The sequence below is a fragment of the Salmo trutta genome, chromosome 18 (genome assembly GCF_901001165.1).
Source record: "Salmo trutta chromosome 18, fSalTru1.1, whole genome shotgun sequence".
NCBI lineage: Eukaryota > Metazoa > Chordata > Actinopteri > Salmoniformes > Salmonidae > Salmo > Salmo trutta.
The window spans coordinates 43,860,286-43,870,138 of record NC_042974.1 but is presented as its reverse complement, the minus strand read 5'-3'; positions in this window follow the sequence as shown (position 1 = coordinate 43,870,138).

The following is a 9,853-nucleotide window of genomic DNA, read 5'->3' as shown; positions in this document are numbered from 1 at the left end:
ATAGCATTTAGGTATCATAATGACATGTAAGAAATGTTGGCGCATTTAATTACACAGTAGGGAGACGATGGGTTGATGGAGTACAGGACATCACCCACCACAGCATGAAACCTATAGGGAGGAAAAAACTACTTTAACAGTGATGGAACTTTCCTTTGATCTGTATAATGTTGTGTGCACTACTTTCGTCTTCATGCTGGTATGGAATAAATGTTACTTTATGTTATGCACCGGATTTCTCTTTTATATAGCAGCTGATATATAAAAGAGAAATCCAGGGCATAACATAAAGTGGAACTTGAACCAACAACCCTGTAGTACATCTCTTGTACCATGAAGGCCAAAACCGCTTGGCTGTTGCACTACACTTGGGTCGTTCCACGAAATGAGTGCCTTTTGCGTCCCTTTATTTAAGTAGAAATTGTCCACAAATATTGAATTTTAAAAGCCTGTTAAATGAAACGAAGTGCCATTTAATATAGACCACATGGACAATTCAATAAATCAGATTTTTTTATATGAATAAAGACTTGCTGAAGTGCACAGACGGTATTACAGGGTGCGTTCTCCGAGCATGCGCAGAACAGCTGGCAGGCATATTTACCGTCCTTTTCAACAACTCCTTGTCCCAGTCGGTAATTCCCACGTCTTAAGCTGACCACCATCATTCCTGTTCCAAAGAACTCTAAGGCTTCATGCCACAATGACTACCGGCCTGTAGCACGCACATCTGTAATCATGAAGTGTTTTGCGAGGCTGGCTATGGCACATAACTCCATCATCCCAGACGCCCTAGACCCACTCCAATTTGCATACCGACAGTGGTGGAAAAAGTACACAATTGTTATACTTCAGTAAAAGTAAAGATACGTTAATAGAAAATGACTCAAGTAAAAGTTAAAGTCACCCAGTAAAATACTACCAAAAGTCATTTTCCTGTCCTGCAAAGCATTCAAAATATAACGAGTACTTTTGGGTGTCAGCGAAATTGTATGGAGTAAGAAGTAAAAAAAATCTTAAGGAATGTAATGAAGTAAAAGTTGTCAAATATAAATAGTAAAGTACAGATACCCCCAAAAACTGCTTAAGTAGTACTTTAAAGTATTTTTACTTAAGCATTTTACACAACTAAATACTGCCCCAACAGATCCATAGATGACGCAATCTCAATTGCACTCCACACTGCCCTCACCAACCTATATAAGAGAAACTCCCCAGTCATTGACGACGACAAGCATACCCATACCATAATGCAGCCACCGCTATGCTTGAAAATATGAAAAGTGATACTCAGTTATGTTGGATTTGCCCCAAACAGAACACTTAGTATTCAGGACAAAAAGTTGCTTCATTTGACACTTTTTTTACAGTATTACTTTAGTGCCTTGTTGCAAACAGGATGCATGTTTTGGAATAGTTGTTTTATTCTGTACGGGCTTCCTTCTTTTCACTCTGTCATTTAGGTTAGTATTTTGGAGTAACTACAATGTTGTTGATACATGCTCAGTTTTCTCCTATTATTACAGCCATTAAACTCTGTTTTAAAATCACCATTGGCCTCATGGTGAAATCCCTGAGCGGTTTTCTTTGTCTCCAGCAACTGAGTTCGGAAGGACGCCTGTATCTTTGTAGTGACTGGGTGTATTGATACACCATCCGAATTGTAATTAATAACTTCAGCATGCTCAAAGTAATATTCAATGTCGGCTGTGTGGTTGAATCTGTGCTTGAAATTCACTACTTAACTGAGGGACCTTACAGATAATTGTATACAGTTGAAGTCGGAAGTTTACATACACTTCGGTTGGAGTCATTAAAACTCGTTCTTCAACAACTCCACAAATTTCTTGTTAAACTATAGTTTTGGCAAGTCGGTTAGGACATCTAACTTGTGCATGACACAAGTAATTTTTCCAACAATTGTTTACAGACAGATTATTTCACTTATAATCCACTGTATCACAATTCCAGTGGGTCAGAAGTTTACATACACTAAGTTGACTGCGCCTTTAAACAGCTTGAAAAATTCCAGAAAATGTCATGGCTTTAGTAGCTTCTGATAGGCTAATTGGCATAATTTGAGTCAAGTCTGGTTCATCCTTGGGAGCAATTTCCAAATGCCTGAAGGTACCACGTTCATCTGTACAAACAATAGTATGCAAGTATAAACACCATGGGATCACGCAGCCGTCATACCGCTCAGGAAGGAGACGCGTTCTGTCTCCTAGAGTGCTTTGGTGCGAAAAGTGCAAATCAATCCCAGAACAGCAGCAAAGGACCTTGTGAAGATGCTGGAGGAAACGGGTACAAAATATATATATCCACAGTAAAACGAGTCCTATATGGATATAACCTAAAAGGCCGCTCAGCAAGAAAGAAGCCACTGCTCCAAAACCACCATAAAAAAGCCAGACTACGGTTTGCTACTGCACATGGGGAAAAATATCGTACTTTTTGGAGAAATGTCCTCTGGTCTGATGAAACAAAAATAGAACCGTTTGACCATAATGACCATCATTATGTTTGGAGGAAAAAGGGGGAGGCTTGCAAGCCGAAGACCACCATACCAACCGTGAAGCATGGGGGTGGCAGCATCATGTTGAGGGGGTGCTTTGCTGCATGAGGGATTGGTGCACTACACAAAATAGATGGCATCATGAGGGAGGAAAATGATGTGGATATATTGAAGCAACATCAAATCAAAATCAAATCAAATTAATTTATATAGCCCTTCGTACATCAGCTGATATCTCAAAGTGCTGTACAGAAACCCAGCCTAAAACCCCAAACAGCAAGCAATGCATGTGACAGGAGCACGGTGGCTAGGAAAAACTCCCTAGGAAAAACTCCCTAGAAAGGCCAAAAACCTAGGAAGAAACCTAGAGAGGAACCAGGCTATGAGGGGTGGCCAGTCCTCTTCTGGCTGTGCCGGGTGGATATTATAACAGAACATGGTCAAGATGTTAAAATGTTCATAAATGACCAGCATGGTCAAATAATAATAATCATAGTAGTTGTCGAGGGTGCAACAAGCACGTCCGGTGAACAGGTCAGGGTTCCATAGCCGCAGGCAGAACAGTTGAAACTGGAGCAGCAGCATGGCCAGGTGGACTGGGGACAGCAAGTCAGGAAGTTAAAGCTTGGTCGCAAATGGGTCTTCCAAATGAACAATGACTTAAGGACAACAAAGTCAAGGTATTGGAGTGGCCATCATTTACATTTACGTCATTTTGCAGACGCTCTTATCCAGAGTGACTTACAAATTGGTGCATTCACCTTATGATATCCAGTGGAACAACCACTTTACAATAGTACATCTATATCTTTTTTGGGGGGAGGGTAGGGGGGGAGTTAGAAGGATTACTTAATCCTATCCCAGGTATTCCTTAAAGAGTTGGGGTTTCAGGTGTCTCCGGAAGGTGGTGATTGACTCCGCTGTCCTGGCATCGTGAGGGAGCTTGTTCCACCATTGGGGTGCCAGAGCAGCGAACAGTTTTGACTGGGCTGAGCGGGAACTGTGCTTCCGCAGAGGTAAGGAGGCGAGCAGGCCAGAGGTGGATGAACGCAGTGCCCTTGTTTGGGTGTAGGGACTGATCACAGCCTGAAGGTACGGAGGTGCTGTTCCCCTCACAGCTCCGTAGGCAAGCACCATGGTCTTGTAGCAGATGCGAGCTTCAACTGGAAGCCAGTGGAGTGTGCGGAGGAGCGTTCTGGATGAGTTGTAGGGGTTTGATGGCACAGGCAGGGAGCCCCGCCAACAGCGAGTTGCAGTAATCCAGACGGGAGATGACAAGTGCCTGGATTAGGACCTGCGCCGCTTCCTGTGTGAGGCAGGGTCGTACTCTGCGAATGTTGTAGAGCATGAACCTACAGGATCGGGTCACCACCTTGATGTTAGCGGAGAACTCCAGGGTCACGCCAAGGCTCTTAGCACTTTGGGAGGAGGACACAATGGAGTTGTCAACCGTGATGGCAAGTTCATGGAACAGGCAGTCCTTCCCCGGGAGGAAGAGCAGCTCCGTCTTGCCGAGGTTCAGCTTGAGGTGGTGATCCGTCATCCACACTGATATGTCTGCCAGACATGCAGAGATGCGATTCGCCACCTCGTTATCAGAAGGGGGAAAGGAGAAGATTAATTGTGTGTCGTCTGCGTAGCAATGATAGGAGAGACCATGTGAGGATACGACAGAGCCAAGTGACTTGGTGTATAGCGAGAATAGGAGAGGGCCTAGAACTGAGTCCTGGGGGACACCAATGGTGAGAGCAGGTGGTGCGGAGACGGATTCTCGCCATGCCACCTGGTAGGAGAGACCTGTCAGGTAGGACGCAATCCAAGAGTGAGCCGCGCCGAAGATGCCCAACTCGGAGAGGGTGGAGAGGAGGATCTGATGGTTCACAGTATCAAAGGCAGCAGATAGGTCTAGAAGGATGAGAGCAGAGGAGAGAGAGTTAGCTTTAGCAGTGCGGAGAGCCTCCGTGACACAGAGAAGAGCAGTCTCAGTTGAATGACCAGTCTTGAAACCTGACTGATTTGGATCAAGAAGGTCATTCTGAGAGAGATAGCAAGAGAGCTGGCCAAGGACGGCACGCTCAAGAGTTTTGGAGAGGAAAGAAAGAAGGGATACTGGTCTGTAGTTGTTGACATCGGAGGGATCGAAAGGCCTGACCTCAATCCTATAGAAAATGTGTGGGCAGAACTGAAAAAGTGTGTGTGAGCAAGGAGGCCTACAAACCTGACTCAGTTACACCAGCTCTGTCAGGAAGAATGGGCCAAAATTCACCCAACTTATTGTGGGAAGCTTGTGGAAGGCTACCTGAAACATTTGACCCAAGTTAAACAATTTAAAGGCAATGCTACCAAATACTAATTGAGTGTACAGTCGTGGCCAAAGGTTTTGAGAATGAGACAAATATTAATTTTCACAAAGTCTGCTGCCTCAGTTTGTATGATGGGAATTTGCATATACTCCACAATGTTATGAAGAGTGATCAGATGAATTGCAATTAATTGCAAGTCCCTCTTTGCCATGCAAATGAACTGAATCCCCTCCCAAAAACTTGTCCACTGCATTTCAGCCCTGCCACAAAAGGACCAGCTGACATCATGTCAGTGATTCTCTCATTAACACAGGTGTGAGTGTTAACGAGGACAAGGCTGGAGATCACTCTGTCATACTGATTGAGTTCGAATAACAGACTGGAAGCTTCAAAAGGAGGGTGGTGCTTGGAATCATTGTTCTTCCTCTGTCAACCACGGTTACCTGCAAGGAAACACGTGCTGTCATCATTGCTTTGCAAAAAAAGGGCTTCACAGGCAAGGATATTGCTGCCAGTAAATTGCACATAAATCAACCATTTATCGGATCATCAAGAACTTCAAGGAGAGCGGCTCAATTGTTGTGAAGAAGGCTTCAGGGCGCCCAAGAAAGTCCAGCAAGCACCAGGACCATCTCCTAAAGTTGATTCAGCTGCAGGATCATGGCACCACCAGTACAGAGCTTGCTCAGGAATGGCAGCAGGCAGGTGTGAGTGCATCTGCACGCACAGTGAGGTGAAGACTTTTGGAGGATGGCCTGGTGTCAAGAAGGACAGCAAAGAAGCCACTTCTCTCCAGGAAAAACATCAGGGACAGACTGATTTTCTGCAAAAAGATCGGGGATTGGACTGCTGAGTACTGGGGTAAAGTCATTTTCTCTGATGAATCCCCTTTCCGATTGTTTGGGGCATCCGGAAAAAAGCTTGTCCGGAGAAGACAAGGTGAGCACTACCATCAGTCCTGTGTCATGCCAACAGTAAAGCATCCTGAGACCATTCATGTGTGGGGTTGCTTCTCAGCCAAGGGAGTGGGCTCACTCACAATTTTGCCTAAGAACACAGCCATGAATAAAGAATGGTACCAACACATCCTCCGAGAGCAACTTCTCCCAACCATCCAGGAACAATTTGGTGACGAACAACGCCTTTTCCAGCATGATGGAGCACCTTGCCATAAGGCAAAAGTGATAACTAATTGGCTCGGGGAACAAAACCTCAATATTTTGGGTCCATGGACAGGAAACTCCCCAGACCTTAATCCCATTGAGAATTTGTGGTCAATCCTTAAGAGGTGGGTGGACAAACAAAACCCCACAAATTCTGACATACTCCAAGCATTGATTATGCAAGAATGGGCTGCCATCAGTCAGGATGTGGCTCAGAAGTTAATTGACAGCATGCCAGGGCGGATTGCAGAGGTCTTGAAAAAGAAGGGTCAACACTGCAAATATTGACTCTTTGCATCAACTCCATGTAATTGTCAATAAAGGCCTTTGACACTGATGAAATGCTTGTAATTATACTTCAGTATTCCATAGTAACATCTGACAAAAATATTTAAAGACACTGAGGCAGCAGACTGAAAATTAATATTTGTGTCATTCTCAAAACTTTTGGCCACGACTGTATGTAAACTTCTGACCCACTGGGAATGTGAAGAAAGAAATAAAAGCTGAAATAAATCATTCTCTCAACTATTATTCTGACATTTCACATTCTTAAAATAAAGTGGTGATCCTAACTGACCTAAGACAGGGAATTTTTCAAGGATTACATTTCAGGAATTGCGAAAAACAGGGTGGCAGGTAGCCTAGTGGTTTGAGCGTTGGACTAGTAACCGAAAGGTTGCAAGATCAAATCCCTGAGCTGAGAAGGTAAAAACCTGTCGTTCTGCCCCTGAACAAGGCAGTTAACCCACTGTTCCAATGCCGTCATTGATAATAAGAATTTGTTCTTAACTAACCTGCCTAGTTAAATAAAGGTAAAAAGAGTTTCAATGTGTTTTGCTAAGGTGTATGTAAACTTCTGACTTCAACTGTATGTATGGGGTACAGAGATGAGGTAGTCATAAAAGAAAATCATGTTAACCACTATTATTGCACACAGAGTCAATGCAACTTGTGATTTGTTAAGCAAATATTTACTCCCAAACTTTTTTAGGCTTTCCATAACAAAGGAGGTTTAATACTTACTTTTCATTCATTTGTAAAATGTTCTAAAAACAACATTCGACTTTGACATTATGGGGTATTATGTGTAGACAAGTGACACAACATCTAAATTTAATACATTTTAAAATCAGGCTGTAACAACAAAATGTTGAAAAAGTCAAGGGGTGTAACAACATTCCTTAATATAGGAAAGTAATAACTTAGTGGGCTATTAGACCACCATTTCTCTCTATGGGTATTTAGTGATCTAGATCAAACTTGAGGCAATTCAAATATCATAGATTGTAGTCTCATATCCATTGCAATTTAAAGGCAACCAACTATAAATATGTGTCATAGACCATGCATTTAAGAACATAAAATTCAAATAAAAAATGATAATATAGCAAAACAGATTGTCCAAAATATTTATTTTGATACTGATCTAAACCGAAGAAAAAATATCGAAATCAATAAACGACTGTAAGAGGTCATGCAGAATAATTTCACATTATTTACAAAAAAGGATAAAAGGTACCCTCTATCTACTGCACTCTCAGATATTGTGTGTCTGTCCTACAAAGCCTATTATCTTTAGTACCACAAAAGTACTCTCATAAACTCAGCAAAAAAAAGAAACATCCTCTCACTGTCAACTGCGTTTATTTTCAGCAAACTTAACATGTGTAAATATTTGTATGAACATAACAAGATTCAACAACTGAGACATGAACTGAACAAGTTCCACAGACATGTGACTAAAGGAAATGGAATAATGTGTCCCTGAACAAAGGGGGGAGGGGTCAAAATAAAAAATAAGTCAGTATCTGGTGTGGCCACCAGCTGCATTAAGTACTGCAGTGCATCTCCTCCTCATAGACTGCACCAGATTTGCCAGTTCTTGCTGTGAGATGTTACCCAACTCTTCTACAAAGGCACCTGCAAGTTCCCGGACATTTCTGGGGGGAATGGCCCTAGCCCTCACCCTCCGATCCAACAGGTCCCAGACGTGCTCAATGGGATTGAGATCCGGACTCTTCGCTGGGCATGGCAGAACACTGACATTCCTGTCCTGCAGGAAATCACGCAGAGAACGAGCAGTATGGCTGGTGGCATTGTCATGCTGGAGGGTCATGTCAGGATGAGCCTGCAGGAAGGGTACCACAAGAGGGAGGAGGATGTCTTTCCTGTAACTCACAGCGTTGAGATTGCCTGCAATGACAACAAGCTCAGTCCGATGATGCTGTGACACACTGCCCCAGACCATGACGGACCCTCCACCTCCAAATCGATCCCACTCCAGAGTACAGGCCTCGGTGTAACGCTCATTCCTTCGACGATAAACGCGAATCCGACCATCACCCCTGGTGAGACAAAACCGCGACTCGTCAGTGAAGAGCACTTTGCCAGTCCTGTCTGGTCCAGCGACGGTGGGTTTGTGCTCATAGGCGACATTGTTGCCGGTGATGTCTGGTTAGGACCTGCCTTACAACAGGCCTACAAGCCCTCAGTCCAGCCTCTCTCAGCCTATTGTGGACAGTCTGAGCACTGAGGGAGGGATTGTGCGTTCGTGGTGTAACTCGGGCAGTTGTTGTTGCCATCCTGTACCTGTCCCGCAGGTGTGATGTTCAGATGTACCGATCCTGTGCAGGTGTTGTTACACGTGGTCTGCCACTGCGAGGACGATCAGCTATCCGTCCTGTCTCCCTGTAGCGGTGTCTTAGGCATCTCACAGTATGGACATTGCAATTTATTGCCCTGGCCACAGCTGCAGTCCTCATCCCTCCTTGCAGCATGCCTAAGGCACGTTCACGCAGATGAGCAGGGACCCTGGGCATCTTTCTTTTGGTGTTTTTCAGAGTCAGTAGAAAGGCCTCTTTAGTGTCCTAAGTTTTCATAACTGTGACCTTAATTGCCTACCGTCTGTAAGCTGTTAGTGTCTTAACGACCGTTCCACATGTTCATTAATTGTTTATGGTTCATTGAACAAGCATGGGAAACAGTGTTTAACCTCTCTAGGGCAGGTGGCACCAAATCGTCCCACCTACGTAACAGCCAGTTGAATCCTGTGGCGCGATATTCAAATACCTTAGAAATGCTATTACTTCAATTTCTCAAACATATGACTATTTTACAGCATTTTAAAGACAAGACTCTCGTTAATCTAACCACACTGTCCGATTTCAAAAAGGCTTTACAACGAAATCAAAACATTAGATTATGTCAGCAGAGTACCCAGCCAGAAATAATCAGACACCCATTTTTCAAGCTAGCATATAATGTCACAAAAACCCAGAAGACAGCTAAATGCAGCACTAACCTTTGATGATCTTCATCAGATGACACACCTAGGACATTATGTTATACAATACATGCATGTTTTGTTCAATCAAGTTCATATTTATATCAAAAACCAGCTTTTTACATTAGCATGTGACGTTAAGAACTAGCATACCCCCCGCAAACTTCCGGCGAATTTACTAACAATTTACTAAATTACTCACGATAAACGTTCACAAAAAGCATAACAATTATTTTAAGAATTATAGATACAGAACTCCTCTATGCACTCGATATGACCGATTTTAAAATAGCTTTTCGGTGAAAGCACATTTTGCAATATTCTAAGTAGATAGCCCAGCCATCACAGGGCTAGCTATTTAGACACCCAGCAAGTTTAGCCTTCACCAAACTCCGATTTACTATTAGAAAAGTTTGATTACCTTCCCTGTTCTTCGTCAGAATGCACTCCCAGGACTTCTACTTCAATAACAAATGTTGGTTTGGTCCCAAATAATCCATAGTTATGTTCCAACAGCGGCGTTTTGTTCGTGCGTTCAAGACACTATCCGAATGGTAAATAAGGGTCACGCGCACGGCGCATTTCG